Below are 16,292 nucleotides of genomic sequence, written 5' to 3' on the forward strand. Positions count from 1 at the left end.
GGCGCCAACCCAGACAGGATGACCACATCAGTGAATCAACCCACTCAGGTGACGCAACCCTTCCAGGGACGGCATGAGAGAGCCCCAGTAAGCCAGTGACTCAGCCCCTGTAATAGGGTTAGAGGCAGAGAATCCCAGTGGAAAGAGGGGAACCGGCCAGGCAGAGACAGCAAGGGTGGTTCGTTGCTCCAGAGCCTTTCCGTTCACCCTCCCACTCCTGGGCCAGACTACACTCAATCATATGACCCACTGGAGAGATGAGTCTTCAGTGAAGACCTAAAGGTTGAGACCGAGTTTGCGTCTCTGACATGGGTAGGCAGACCGTTCCATAAAAATGGAGCTCTATAGGAGAAAGCCCTGCCTCCAGCTGTTTGCTTAGAAATTCTAGGGACAATTAGGAGGCCTGCGTCTTGTGACCGTAGCGTACGTGTAGGTATGTACGGCAGGACCAAATCAGAGAGATAGGTAGGAGCAAGCCCATGTAATGCTTTGTAGGTTAGCAGTAAAACCTTGAAATCAGCCCTTGCTTTGACAGGAAGCCAGTGTAGGGAGGCTAGCACTGGAGTAATATGATCAAATGTTTTGGTTCTAGTCAGGATTCTAGCAGCCGTATTTAGCACTAACTGAAGTTTATTTAGTGCTTTATCCGGGTAGCCAGAAAGTAGAGCATTGCAGTAGTCTAACCTAGAAGTGACAAAAGCATGGATTAATTTTTCTGCATAATTTTTGGACAGAAAGTTTCTGATTTTTGCAATACATCTTTGATGTATACAGAGAAGAGAGTCGGCCCGAGAATTGAACCCATTGAATATTTACAGGGGTATGAGGTGTGTATGTATGTGTGTGTTTGGTGTATGATTTTGTGTACAGAATGGTTGTGTGTTTGTGTTTGTTTGTGTGTTTGCGTGTTTCGTGAGTTTGTAAGCTTTTCTGTATGGTGTGCGTGATCATGCATGTGTGTTTTGAGGAAGCTAAAACACATAAAGGCTGTGACAAAAGGAAGAGGCAGAGTAAATCCCCCCTGCGTGCCTGAGGCCTGCTCTAAACCAGCTGGATAATGTCTGGATGAGGGATTTCTGCCCTTTCAGTGTACCACTGGTTTGTGGAGGTGTGAGTAGGAGTGTGTGTGAAAGAAACTGTTTGTGCACCAGTACTAGGACCAGGACTATGTATGCAATTTATGTACAACCACAGCATGTACAGTATGAGTGGGTGGTGGTGTTCATGATTTGCAGGCACTGGTTTGCTGATGATGTGCCTGTGTTCATGTTGTGGTATACGTCTTTATGTATGTTTGTATGTATAGCTCTTAAACTCTTTGTGGGTGTGTGTATTGTTGAATGAGTTATGTGTGTGTATGCGGGCCTTTGTGAGCTTGCGTGTGAGCATACTCGGCGTGTCTGTGCGTGCCTGTGCGTGTACCTCCGTGTAAACTGTAAATGAGTGTGCTGTTCTGTGCTTCCCCAGGCTGTGAGATTAGCATCATGGTTCAGGCACTCAGGCAGTGGCGACCCATCATTCACAGAAGGTTGGGCAGAGCTTGAGCCCCACAATTTTTTATTATTTTTTAAATTCATTTTATTTTGGCATTAATACATGTCACATATCAGTTTTCAAACAATGTAAAAAAAAAATCTAAAATCATTGAGTTAAAAAAGCGGCATACAAACACTGTCTCTTTTTTGCTTTCTTGAGGATGGCAGCTCCAAAATGCAGGTGTTTCAGCCCAGCTCAGTGCTTTCTGTGGTAGTGGAGCAGCCAGCGGAAAATATGGAGCGTAGGGGTTGGTAATGTTCTCTAGTTACGACATGATTGGCTCAGTGTTCTGTCACTCATGGGGACACTACGTCACAACCAAATCTAAGGGTAGAGCTCGAAAATTTAAGTCCCTTGGGTGCAGCTATAGAGTTACATTAGAAGTGCCCATCCAAGAAGGCTCAAGGTCATTGGTCCCAGATAAAATGACGTCAAATCACTTTATATCTACAGTAGCTTTTATTGGACTGATCATATCAACATCATACTTTCAAAATCTTAGCTAGCAGTCATCATCATGAATCAAGTCGACAATCTACTGGAAAATTATTTTTAATACTTGTCATATGAAGAGAAATAATTAAAAGAAATTATAGATACAACGTATTGGACATAAACATTACACAACAAGTTGGAAATAGCAAACTCAACAATGAGTGGTTTGGAAAGAATCAGTGGCTAACTGCAAGTATTGCGAAGCAATCACTAGCCTGCTATTCAGTTAAGTGGGTTTGTGTTCCCAAGTCTGGGTTTAAGGGTCTCTTTTCCAAGTTTAAAATGTTAAACATTCAACATTGGCCATGCTGTCAATCCAGCATGATTTCTACCTCGCTCAAAGCAACTGTTAACTCGGAACTGGGAAATCTGACTTCAGTGAGTTGAAGACAACTGGGAACTTGGTCATCCAACTCAGAATTGCAAGTCAGGAACTCAGGCCTCTTTCTAGAGCTACGACCTGAAGATCACTGACGTCATCATGATTCGACCTTGTTTTTTTCAGAGTTGTCTTGAAAGCACCATAAATCCAGAGAATGCCAGACTTTGATGACAAAATTAGCCAATGAAGGACCGCGCGCCTCCTTCCTGTTCAAGTGAGCACAGCACAACAAGGTGAGCCCAAAAATGTCTTGTATGCTGCTGCATAAATGATCTAATATGCCAGGGAGATATGTATACTGTAGCTAAGAAAGTAATATTAAGTGTATGTTGTGTAGTAAGCTGTTAGTAGCCCATGTGCCTCACCCTAATTAATTGATATATTTTCCCCTCTTAATTTCGCCTAATGTTCTGACTTGGTGGTGCGCATGTAGCCTATAACCTGTTTTAGAGATATGTAGTCATCGAAAATTGTCAGAGCTTTCATTGTCTGCTTATACAGTGGGGAGAACAAGTATTGATACACTGCCGATTTTGCAGGTTTTCCTACTTACAAAGCATGTAGAGGTCTGTAATTTTTATCATAGGTACACTTCAACTGTGAGAGATGGAATCTAAAACAAAATCCAGAAAATCACATTGTATGATTTTTAAGTAATTAATTTGCATTTTATTGCATGCAATAAGTATTTGACACATCAGAAAAGCAGGACTTAATATTTGTTATAGAAACCTTTGTTTGCAATTACAGAGATAATACGTTTCCTGTAGTTCTTGACCAGGTTTGCCCAGGTTTGCACACACTGCAGCAGGGATTTTGGCCCACTCCTCCAAACAGACCTTCTCCAGATCCTTCAGGTTTCGGGGCTGTCACTGGGCAATACGGACTTTCAGCTCCCTCCAAAGATTTTCTATTGGGTTCAGGTCTGGAGACTGGCTAGGCCACTCCAGGACCTTGAGATGCTTCTTACGGAGCCACTCCTTAGTTGTCCTGGCTGTGTGTTTCGGGTCGTTGTCATGCTGGAAGACCCAGCCACGACCCATCTTCAATGCTCTTACTGAGGGAAGGAGGTTGTTGGCCAAGATCTCACGATACATGGCCCCATCCATCCTCCCCTCAATACGGTGCAGTCGTCCTGTCCCCTTTGCAGAAAAGCATCCCCTAAGAATGATGTTTCCTGGGGTTGTATTCATCCTTCTTCTTCCTCCAAACACGGCGAGTGGAGTTTAAACCAAAAAGCTCTATTTTTGTCTCATCAGACCACATTACATTCTCCCATTCCTCCTCTGGATCATCCAGATGGTCATTGGCAAACTTCAGATGGGCCTGGACATGCGCTGGCTTGAGCAGGGGGACCTTGCGTGCGCTGCATGACGGCGTAGTGTGTTACTAATGGTTTTCTTTGAGACTGTGGTCCCAGCTCTCTTCTGGTTATTGACCAGGTCCTGCCGTGTAGTTCTGGGCTGATCCCTCACCTTCCTCATGATCATTATGCCCCATGAGGTGAGATCTTGCATAGAGCCCCAGACCGAGAGCGATTGACCGTCATCTTGAACTTCTTCCATTTTCTAATAATTGCGCCAACAGTTGTTGCCTTCTCACCAAGCTGCTAGCCTATTGTCCTGTAGCCCATACCAGCCTTGTGCAGGTCTGCAATTGTATCCCTGATGTCCTTACACAGCTGTCTGGTCTTGGCCATTGTGGAGAGGTTGGAGTCTGTTTGATTGAGTGTGTGGACAGGTGTCTTTTATACAGGTAACGAGTTCAAACAGGTGCAGTTATTACAGGTAATGAGTGGAGAACAGGAGGGCTTCTTAAAGAAAAACTAACAGGTCAGTGAGAGCCAGAATTCTTACTGGTTGGTAGGTGATCAAATACTTATTGCATGCAATAAAATGCAAGTTAATTACTTAAAAATTATACAATGTGATTTTCTATATTTTTGTTTTAGATTCCGTCTCTCACAGTTTAAGTGATAAATTTTACAGACCTCTACATGCTTTGTAAGTAGGAAAACCTGCAAAATAAGCAGTGTATCAAATACCCTTTATTTATCCTACGGTTCTGACTTTGTGGACAGGGATAACACTGTAAGAACAACCCATGTTCTGAATTCTGTCCATTTTCAAAAGTGCTGAACAAATAGTTATATTGACTATGTCCGCTCTAGCTCGATCATGAATGTCTTCATCGAAATTACGGATTGCCTCGTATCTGCTTGTCATCCCCTTATGCCATAGTTTGTACATATCAATTGTCACTAGAGACCACATTTGTTTAAGCAAGTCAGCCTTATCAGCTATATTTATTTTAAAGGCAGTAAATGAGGCTGAATGAACTGTTTCGCTGCCAGACAAGGCTCCGCTGATAGCCAAGTGTAGCAGTGGGAGGTGTTGGAACTGCTGTTGGGACTCTGCTGTTGGGACAGCTTTATGTAGGCCCTAAGAGTTTGTGGGCACCGTTTGTCACCGTTATAGTGCAATGAATATATTGTTTAGTGTTGTGTAGTGGCTTTGCTGTCATGCATCCCCAATTGTTTTTGTTGTTGTTCGCCCCACCAGATGATGCTTGGCTGCTGTTTGACAAATAAAACTAATCTTGCTCTTATCCATAATAATCTCATCATGTAGGTAGCCTTCCCACACTGTCTGCGGGCTGTTGGCTAGAGCACATGTTCCAAGACCAGAGTGGGCATGTTTGCCATGTAACACAACATTTGTTGTGACAAAACCATCAGTAGAATTGAAAATGCGATGGAAACATATTTAACTTGTATTTTTTATTTGGTACATGGGAATTTAACCGCAAAACATATTTTTATGTGCACTACGTCATCACACTCAGCCTTCTATCCGCAACAAGTTCAATTTGATGGAAGCATCTCTGGTGGGAAAATGAGCATATTGTTTTTGAGGATTTTTTAATATTCACATGAAAATCTGTCACCAATTGGATAGAAACCTAGCTACTGAGAGTGTTAAATCAACACTGAAAGTGTTGAGTCTGTGGACCCTTATAGACACCAGAAGAGTGTTAAATTAACACACTGCTTAGTGTAAAGCCTTATTCACATATTTCCCAGTGCCTTGCCTTTCAATTACATTGTAGCGTTACCAGCCATGACTGTATTTGTTAGTGACAGGCATGGTTGTTGCGTTCCTCTGTTTTCAGTCTTATGGACTTCAATAAGTGAGATCCCAAGCAGATATGTTATTATTATTTTTTATTATTTAACCCAATACCATATGTATTTCATAAGGCTATATTTTGAGGCCCAGTTTTACTCCAGTACAGGGGCCTGAAACTCATACACATCACTTTGAACCAAAACCACACCCATCATACTTCTCAGCATGCTCTCTTGCAGGTTGAGTTTTAGAATTGTCTGTTTCGATATCTATTTTTGTGCATGTGCATTGATTGATTGATTAATCTTATGCGACGCAAAGGTAAATAGAATTTTTATAAACTAATCCAATCAGTTATACTTTTTGCACCCATTACTGAGTTGTTTGTTCCAGTTTAAATGTCGTAGGTAGTTTCCCCTCAATGATCCTAAACCTGGCGGTCATTCTGAGTGCAGGTTGCAGGTGAAAACAAGTTCCAACCCTGGCTGGATTCCAATAGGAATGACACTTCATTTTGCACCCCAGCAAAGTTTTTTGAACTCTGGACAATTTTCTGTACCCAAATGCCTCAAGCTCTCACACAAAATGCCAGGGCCCCTGAAGACACTCACTATAGGAATAGAGTTAAACTAGGTTTAAAGCAGGGCTTGGGTCTCCTGTGACAAAGCATTTGTTTGTGTAGTGAGATATGATAGGTGAGTGTAAATTCAAGTCCATTTTTTTATTTATTTTTCACATATCACCATATAGGCACAGAGAAATGTGTTGTTTTACAGCGTCAAACATAGTAGTAGAGCACCCCTGGAGCAAATGAGCATTAAGTACCTTGCTCAAGGGCACATCGACAAATGTTTCACCTTGTCAGCTCGGGTATTCAAACCAGCTACTTTTCGGTTACTGGCCCAACACTCTAGCCACCCTGCATTGTCCTGCATCTCTGCACCCTCTCCTTTATCCCTCACCTCTACCTGTTTTTCCTTTTTTGGGCTGTTCTGGGTTAAGTTCAAAGAATGTGTGAACACTGAATCTCTGTGTATCTGGTTTAAGCAGTTTGGCCTCTTCAGACAACTGTTGCACCTGACTAGGGGTTTGCTGGCCAGGAAGCCCGAAACAATGCTTGTTATGTCTGCTCCTGAGGCATTGTTGTGTACATCCTGTAGATTAAGAGTATAAACAGGATATAAATAGTATAGCATGATATCGTAGACTAGCCTTAATCCCCCCATAATGGTTCTACTCTTTTAGCAGTATTCCTGTTCCACTTTCACAGGAACAGGAATATCAGTCTATTGGTTACTTATGTGGAAGAGTTTCACTCAAACCAGAGGAAATGGAAATATATTTTACTTTAGTGGGTAAGGTTGTGACAGAGAGCACACCCCCAAAAAACATGTGGATTGACTGAAGGATTACCATCAGAATGTGGATAGTTTGTAGGATTTGAGGCGATTTTTCCATCCAGGATTAAACAGTATTTAGCCACCATATCTGAAAGCAGCGGAGCTGAGAGGAAGGGGTCCTGTCAACAGTGCCTAGTGCTGCTGTGTCGATGTGAGCAACATCTGTTCCCCTCAGTCAGACCACTCTGTGGGTTGGAGAGATGTGATTTTGCCTAGTGTGACAACTTTCATTACACTTACCACTGACAGTCAGAGTGTTCTGTTTTCAGGCCCCAATGGAAAGCTTGGTAGTCTCTCAGGGCTTTGATGATTAGGGAGGGCATCTCTGGCCTTGTTTGCCTCCAGTTTCCATGTGAGGTGTCTAGGGCTGTGGCGGTCATGACATTTTGTGAGCCGGTGATTGTCAAACAAATAACTGCCGGTCTCACAGTAATTGACCGTAAATTAACATAAACACGTTATCCTGGCTTTCACACATAGCCTACTAGCCACTGATGCAGACCTTTGAAACATCATACTTTTTTTTTTATCTAAAAATCCATTTAACATAGCCTACACCATCACAATAAATCCATTATTTATTTTAGACAGGTCTAAAGAAACATGATATAAAGAAAATGTAGTCTATTTCAGAAGAGCAGAATAGCATTCTCTGAGTTTTCCTTATGTTAGGCCCTGATATGGCTCTGGGCTACACTAGTTCATTTAGCAGACAAGATTTGTTGAGAATTCCGTGGCATTCTTTTTTATTATTTTATAGTATAAAGAATACAATTGAACATAGCTGAATAAAATATAAATATTATATTCTCCAAATGATTTCCAAGGAAGTGCACACATGCGGTTATTCTGTGTTAAGCAGTTAACAAAGAAACGTGTCCACCTATATGCTTGATTTAGAGCTATTTATGCAACTTTAGTTGTGACACAAAAGTTGGGCTATATGTTTTGATTTTTAATCCATTCTAAGGCTGCATGATGCAACTCTAATTATGATGTGAAAAAAGTAGCGTGAAAGGCATGATCTCTGATTTTGTTTCTTGTGCAGGCTGCACACACTTCATCAGTCTCTCATTCACAATTTGACAAGCACTTGATAATATTCTCACCAGGCATCGAATTTACCAGCGTCATCCCCCTTGTGTGGCCGTAGTGCCCCCTAAAAAATCCATTCCCTTTGCAGCCAAAGTGGCCATTGTGCCCTTGGGTTGAATATAATAATTATAATTCCCTTCTCCCGGCTGCTGTGCTCCGAAGCACACTCACTCACATTGCAAAATTGAAGATTTTAGAAGTACGTTCCACATTTTGCCAACTTTTCGTCAGCCAACAAGATGAGTAGGCTTAACGAACAGCAAAATTGATGTCAGTGGTTCGAGGGACAATAGAGTGCCAAGTACCAGGCAGTTATTAGGTTTGGTAGGCTACGAATGACCATCAGCAGCATCAGAGCGTGGAGAAGCCTAGTTACCAGTTACCGTGACTAAATGGTTACATGGAATTTGACTGCGGTCATGACTGACGGTGTGACTCATGACTGCCGGTGTGGTAAAACGGTCACCGAAACACCCCCCCCCCCCCCCCCCCCCACACACACACACATGAACACACACACTGTGGTAGCGTTCGGTCAGACCGGATACAACCCCCCCACAGAGCTGCCAGCCCTCCAGGAGCCTGGTGCCAGGTGTCTGAGTTTTATGGCTTCAGCGTGAAAACAGCGATTAACTCGCCTGTCCCCTCCAATTTAAGAGAAGAGAGGGGGAAGGAGCGAGGAAGAAAGTGATGAGGGGAGAGAGAGACAAAAAAGTAGTTTGCCTGATAGATGGCTGGATATAAAAGATGCAGTGTATAGACAGACATACCGATAGATACAGTTGAAGTCGGAAGTTTACATCCACCTTCGCCAAATACATTTCAACTCAGTTTTTCACAATTCCTGACATTTAATCCTAGTAAAATTTCCCTGTCTTAGGTCAGTTAGGATCTCCACGTTATTTTAAGAATGTGAAATGTCAGAATAATAGTAGAGAATAATTTATTTCAGCTTTTATTTCTTTCATCACATTCCCAGTGGGTCAGAAGTTAACAAACACTCAATTAGTATTTGGTAGCATTGCCTTTAAATTGTTTAACTTGGGTCAAACATTTTGGATAGCCTTCCAAGCTTCCCATTGGGCCCATTCCTCTTGACAGAGCTGGTGTAACTGAGTCAGGTTTGTAGGCCTCCTTGCTTGCACACGCTTTTTCAGTTCTGCCCACAGATTTTCTATACGATTGAGTTCAGGGCTTTCTGATCGCCACTCCAATACCCTGATTTTGTTGTCCTTAAAACCTGTTTGGGATAGGGGGCAGCAATTTCACTTTTGGATAAATAGCGTGCCCAATTTCAACTTCCTGCTACTCATTCCAATAATATAAGATATGCATATTATTTGTAGATTTGGATAGAAAACACTGAAGTTAATACAACTGTTTGAATCATGTCTGTGAGTATAACAACTTATGTAGCAGGCAAAACCCAGAGGAATAACCATTCAGAAAAAATACATTTGAGGTCACTGTCTATTCAATGAGTTTCCATTGGGGAACTGGATTTCTCAGGCACTTGTTTGCAGTTCCTACCGCTTCCACTAGATGTCACCAGTCTTTGGAAAACGGTTGAGGTTATTACAGATAGACCCGTCTTCATTTGATCGATTATTAACGTTTAAAAATACCTAAAGTTGTATTACAAAAGTAGTTTGAAATGTTTAGGCAAAGTTTACAGGTGACATTTGAGATATTTTGTAGTGACTTTGCGCAAATTGGAAGCTGTTTTTTTCTGGATCAAATGCGCCAAATAAATGGACATTTTGGATATACAGTGGGGAGAACAAGTATTTGATACACTGCCAATTTTGCAGGTTTTCCTACTTACAAAGCATGTAGAGGTCTGTAATTTTTATCATAGGTACACTTCAACTGTGAGAGACGGAATCTAAAACGAAAATCACATTTATGATTTTTAAGTAATTAATTTGCATTTTATTGCATGACATAAGTATTTCATACATCAGAAAAGCAGAACTTAATATTCAGAAACCTTTTTCTGCAATTACAGAGATCATATGTTTCCTGTAGTTCTTGACCAGGTTTGCACACACTGCAGCAGGGATTTTGGCCCACTCTTCCATTCAGACCTTCTCCAGATCCTTCAGGGTTTGGGGCTGTCACTGGGCAATATGGACTTTCAGCTCCCTCCAAAGATTTTCTATTGGGTTCAGGTCTGGAGACTGGCTAGGCCACTCCAGGACCTTGAGATGCTTCTTACGGAGCCACTCCTAAGTTGCCCTGGCTGTGTGTTTCGGGTCGTTGTCATGCTGGAAGACCCAGCCACGACCCATCTTCAATGCTCTTACTGAGGGAAGGAGGTTGTTGTTGTTGGCCAAGATCTCACGATACCTGGCCCCATCCATCCTCCCCTCAATACGGTGCAGTCGTCCTGTCCCCTTTGCAGAAAAGCATCCCCAAAGGATGATGTTTCCACCTCCATGCTTCACGGTTGGGATGGTGTTCTTGGGGTTGTACTCATCCTTCTTCTTCCTCTAAACACGGCGAGTGGAGTTTAGACCAAAAAGCTCTATTTTTGTCTCATCAGACCACATGACCTTCTCCCATTCCTTTTTACTGTGGATTTAGATACTTTTGTACCCGTTTCCTCCAACATCTTCACAAGGTCCTTTGCTGTTGTTCTGGGATTGATTTGCACTTTTCGCACCAAAGTACGTTCATCTCTAGGAGACAGAATGCGTCTCCTTCCTGAGCAGTATGACAGCTACGTGGTCCCATGGTGTTTATGCTTGCATACTATTGTTTGTTCATATGAACGTGGTACCTTCAGGTATTTGGAAATTGCTCCCAAGGTTGAACCAGACTTGTGGAGGTCTACCATTTTTTTCTGAGGTCTTGGCTGATTTCTTTTGATTTTCCCATGATATCAAGCAAAGAGGCACTGAGTTTGAAGGTAGGCCTTGAAATACATCCACAGGTACACCTCCAATTGACTCAAATGATGTCAATTAGCCTATCAGAAACTTCTAAAGCCATGACATAATTTTCTGGAATTTTCAAAGCTGTTTAAAGTCACAATCAACTTAGTGTATGTAAACCTCTGGCCCACTGGAATTGTGATACAGTATAATAATCTGTCTGTAAGCAATTTTTGGAAAAATGACTTGTGTCATGCACAAAGTAGATGTCCTAACCAACTTGCCAAAACTATAGTTTGTTAATAAGAAATTTGTGGAGTGGTTGAAAAACGAGTTTTAATGACTCCAACCTAAGTGTATGTAAACATCCGACTTCAACTGTAGGTGCATAGATGGGTAGATAGGTTGATGGATGGATAGAGGGGGAGAGATTTCTTTCAGATCTCTATATTGTCCTTTCCTGAGCCCGGAGAAGAGGAAGAGGATGTAAAGCCCCGATGTTCCAGTTCATTCACAGTATATGAATCAGTGAGATGGCTCTCTGTATGCCCGGGGCATTTGACATGAATAATTATATGGATCATCATTGCTATTGGAACAGTATCTAAGAGGTTTGGGAGTGTCTCACGGTAACAGCCATAAAAATAGGATACTCACCAGATAATGGATACTCTAATGGACTTCACATCGTATATATTGTATCCCAGTATACAGTATTGAACCTTGTTTCTCCCACACTGACTAGAAAAACGAATTGAGCATTTGTAAGCCTTTGATCAGGCGTTGGGTTATGGATATGTAGATTCCATGGTGTGATCATTGTTAAAATATGCAGACGTGAAACACTGGGACTGACATTCTGTTAAATGTTCTGTATTACTACGTTTTGTTTGAGTCAGTATAAATACCACACCTGCAATATGCTGAATCAAAGCTGTGAGTTCCTGTCAGTCTCACATCCTTGTGCTCTGTGTTTCTGCCAGATTTGCGCTGAATGTAGATGAGAAATCACACATGAAAGAAAAGAGAGAAATCAAACAAAACCTGTTCTATGTTAATATTGAAACTCAGAGACTTGGTTGTCAGGTTTTGATGTGTAAACACACACACACACACACACACACACACACACACACTGTGCGGAGTGTGTTTTTGAGGATGAATGTGTTATTTTATGAGTATCTGACTTAGACTGGAGGCTGAGGAACACTGCGGTTTATTCTCAGTGTAGGAGCTGCAGGACCCAGAGAACACAGGACCAGGAGAGTTATGGGAGGCTGATTATTCCTCCAGGTTGAAGAGATATATTGCCATCCTCAGCTGTAATATCTTCACACCCACTTGAATCCTGCCTGAACAGATACAAAGTGTTTCACCTTGCCTAAAAGGCTGGGATATAATCATCCCTTTCCCCAGTATTGAAAACAAATTAGCCTGGATAGCGATAGATTTGGTTTCATTTGTGATAAAAATGCTCAAATGCTCAAATGGATAGGAGTTACTAGGGCCTGCTCTGTGCTCATCACTGTCATGTCTGTTTACGATAATGCAGTGTTATTTTCCACTGTCACTGATTTGAATATCCCCAGGCAGGGCAGGCAGAGAAGAGGCACAGTCATAGATCATGTGCAGATCATACTGTACATGGTAGTTCATCCCCATCATACCTACATTGACCTGTCACCTGCTGAGAACACTACTCTCACAGCAGCACAGAGGTTTTCACCACTACAGTGGAAATACCCTTATCACTGACAGCACCAAACTGATACAGGAAAAACATATTCCCCCCCTGACAGGCCTTACGATCACATATTGACTGTTTAAATGGAGAAGAAGAATAAACTGCTGTTTCATTTCCATAATTGGGCCTCCTAAATGTGTTGGGGAAAGAGGAGACCGCAGCAGTGCCAGTGGCCCATCTGAAATAGATGTGAGGCGCTAGCACAGTGGCGGTGAAGGGCTTCTGAATGCTCCCTGTCCTCTGGGGCTAGACCTGTCAGACCAGCCCTGCCAGTACCAACACGCTGGCCTCAGCCCTGCCCGTCCACCCACATCCATCCCAACACCCTGGGCCCAGCCCGGTGCTGGCAAAGTCACAGCCCAGGGGTTCCAGGCCTCTAATTGATTTCTACCCACCTGTGTTGCCGGTGCTTTCTAGAGACATGTCTTGAAAATCTAGTCTCCCTCTAAAACTATGTCGAGCCAAGCATTTTTCCTCTCTCTACCCACCCTGGTTGTGTAAGTAATGTGCCCACAGTCAGATCAGCGAGCACAGGCTGCTGCTGCCACACCAAAAGGATCTTCCTCTGTCACTGTGCCGGCCCGGTAGCATAGGCAGATATTCCCCTGGGAGAGAGTAACATGTAATCTCTGAAGAGTCGGACACAGAATATTGTACATCAGAGTGGCCGAGTTCATATCCACAATACACCTCTGATAGGAACAAATATATATATCAAATATGCATCATACATTTAGTCTACCACTCTCTAGTCTACTAATATACATGTAGTGCCTTCAGAAAGTATTCATACCCCTTGACTTATTCCACATGTTGTTATGTTACAGCTTGAATTCAAAATGGATTAATCCCATTTTTTTTCTCAACCACCTCCACACAATACCTCATAATGACCAAATGAAAACATGTTTTTAGACATTTTAGCATTAAAAAAAATGACAATACAGAAATATCCCCACACCCCTGAGTCAATACTTTGTAGAATCACCTTTGGCAGCAATTACAGCTGTGAGTCTTGCTGGGTAAGTCTCTAAGAGCTTTCCACACCTGGAATGTGCAACATTTGCCATAATGTTTTCAAAATGCTTTAAGCTCTGTAAAATTGGTTGTCCATCATTGCTAGACAAAGATTTGGCCTTGTGTTTTAGGTTATTGTCCTGCTGAAAGATTGATTCATCTCCCAGTATCTGGTGGAAAGCAGGATTTTGCCTGCACTTAGCTCCTTTCCATTAATTTTTTATCCTGAAAAACTCCCCAGTCCTTAACGATTACAAGCATACCCATAACGTGATGCAGCCACCACTATGCTTGAAAATATGGAGAGTGGTACTCAATAATATGTTGTCTTGGATTTGCCCCAAACATAACACTTTGTATTCAGGACAAAAAGTAAATTGCTTTGCCACATATTTTGCAGTGTTTCTTTAGTGACTTGTTGCAAACAGGACGCATGTTTTGGAATAATTGTATTCTGTACAGGCTTCCTTCTTTTTACTCTGTCTACTAAGTTAGTATTGTGGCATAACTACAATGTTGTTGTAGTTACTCCTATCACAGCCATTAAACTCTGTAACTGTTTTAAAGTCACCATTGGCATCATGGTGAAATCCCTGAGCGATTTCTTCCTCTCCAACAACTGAGTTAGGAAGGACGCCTGTATCTTTGTAGTGACCTGGTGTATTGATACACTATCCAAAGTGTAATTAATAACTTCACCATGCTCATATGAATATTCAATGACTGCTTTTTTTGCCCATCTACCAATATATGCCCGTCTTTGCGATGCATTGGAAAACCTTCCTGGTCTTTGTGGTTGAATCTGTGTTTGAAATTCACTGCTCAACCGAGGTACCCTACAGATAATTGTATGTGTGGGGTACAGAGATGTGAGTCCTTCAAATATCGTGTTAAAAAATATTATTGCACACAGTGAGTCCATGCAACTTATTATGTTACTTGCTAAGCACATTTTTACTCCTGAACATATTTAGGCTTGCCATAACAAAATAAATACTTATTGACTCAAGACATTCCAGCCTTTCATTTTTTATTAATTTGTCAAAATTACAAAAAACATAATTCCACTTTGACATTATGGGATATTGTGTGTAGGCGAGTGACAAAAAAATCTAAATGTAATCAATTTTACATTCAGGCTGTAAAACAAATGTGTAAAAAGCCAAGGGGTGTGAATACTTTCTGAAGGCACTGTATACATTGATATGCATTACAATTCTGGACCATAATATTAAACATTTTCTGAACAACAAGAAAACAAGTCCATGCTAGGTAAAGCTCCGCCTTATCTCAGTTCACTGGTCACGATGGCAACACCCATCCGTAGCACGTGCTCCAGCAGGTGTATCTCACTGATCATTTGGCCGCCTTTCGTTCCAGTTTTCTGCTGCCTGTGACTGGAATGAATTGCAAAAATCGCTGAAGTTAGAGACTTTTATCTCCCTCACCAACTTCACACATCTGATATCTGAGCAGCTAACGGATCGCTGCAGCTGTACATAGTCTATCGCTAAATAGCCCACCCATTTTTACCTACCTCATCCCCATACTGTTTTTATTTATTTACTTTTCTGCTCTTTTGCACACCAATATCTCTACCTGTACATGACCATCTGATCATTTATCACTCCAGTGTTAATCTGCAAAATTGTAATTATTCGCCTACCTCCTCATGCCTTTTGCACACAATGTATATAGACTCCCCTTTTTTCTACTGTGTTATTGACTTGTTAATTGTTTACTCCATGTGTAACTCTGTGTTGTCTGTTCACACTGCTATGCTTTATCTTGGCCAGGTCGCAGTTGCAAATGAGAACTTGTTCTCAACTAGCCTACCTGGTTAAATAAAGGTGGAATAAATGGAAAAAGTGAGCCATATGCACACAATGTGTATTTAATACAAATTCAATACAATGTGAACTCAGATTTTATAGGCTTATTGTTGGATGTGCAGTATGATTTATAACACCCTTCACTCACCCAGCTGTTAGATCAGCCGGTCTAGTACATGTCACAGTTAATGAATGTAGTATGCTCCTTATTTGGTATAAAAAGGAGGAGAATTAGGAGGACACCAATATGATGAAGTACTTTACTGAAATCTCTGACTCACCTTCATTATTTCTAGCTTTTGTTCATCAGAGGTAACCTGCCCCTAACAGGTTGATTGACATTCGGACTGATTAACTTAAACTCAGTGTTGGCTTTTTTTCACCTGTTTTGGGCTGAGTAAAAGCTCATTAAAAGACAGAAACTAACCTCTGCACAAAAGCACAGCAACAAGAATAATTTCACAGATGTATTCTACCCTGTTAGCCATGTCAAATGAGTCCCCAAGAAGTCTGCAGGCTGGTGCTGTGTAGGCTGGGTGATATCTCCAGCCTAACCCTCCCCTGAGAAACTATACAGAATATCAGGCATTTCAGTCCAAACATAGAACCAGACGTGGGCTCAAATACTATTTGAAATCTTTCAAATATTTTAAACATCTGCTGTTTGGGTGGGATTTTTACTTTTGGGACTTGTCTATTGTTCCCATTGAAACAGGCAAGGTCAATCAAACACAGCTAAAGTATTCAAAATGATTTCAAATAGTATTTGAAACCAGGTCTGCACAAA

General features: G+C 41.7%; 1 protein-coding gene across 5 annotated transcripts in view; it reads left to right on the forward strand.

Moving 5' to 3' along the window:
* LOC124002385 (leucine-rich repeat neuronal protein 1-like) overlaps positions 1-16,292 on the forward strand; it is a 49,189-nt gene that overhangs the window by 22,788 nt on the left and 10,109 nt on the right. For 2 of the 5 annotated variants that reach the window (XM_046309752.1, XM_046309753.1), the window contains exon 2: positions 2,537-2,646. The exons of the other annotated variants lie outside the window; for them this stretch is intronic. The gene's annotated coding sequence lies outside the window, so the exon portion shown is untranslated. The remainder of the gene's footprint in view (positions 1-2,536; positions 2,647-16,292) is intronic. 5 annotated transcript variants of the gene reach the window in all.

Source organism: Oncorhynchus gorbuscha, linkage group LG18 (assembly GCF_021184085.1).
Source record: "Oncorhynchus gorbuscha isolate QuinsamMale2020 ecotype Even-year linkage group LG18, OgorEven_v1.0, whole genome shotgun sequence".
In the NCBI taxonomy this organism is placed as follows: Eukaryota; Metazoa; Chordata; class Actinopteri; order Salmoniformes; family Salmonidae; genus Oncorhynchus; species Oncorhynchus gorbuscha.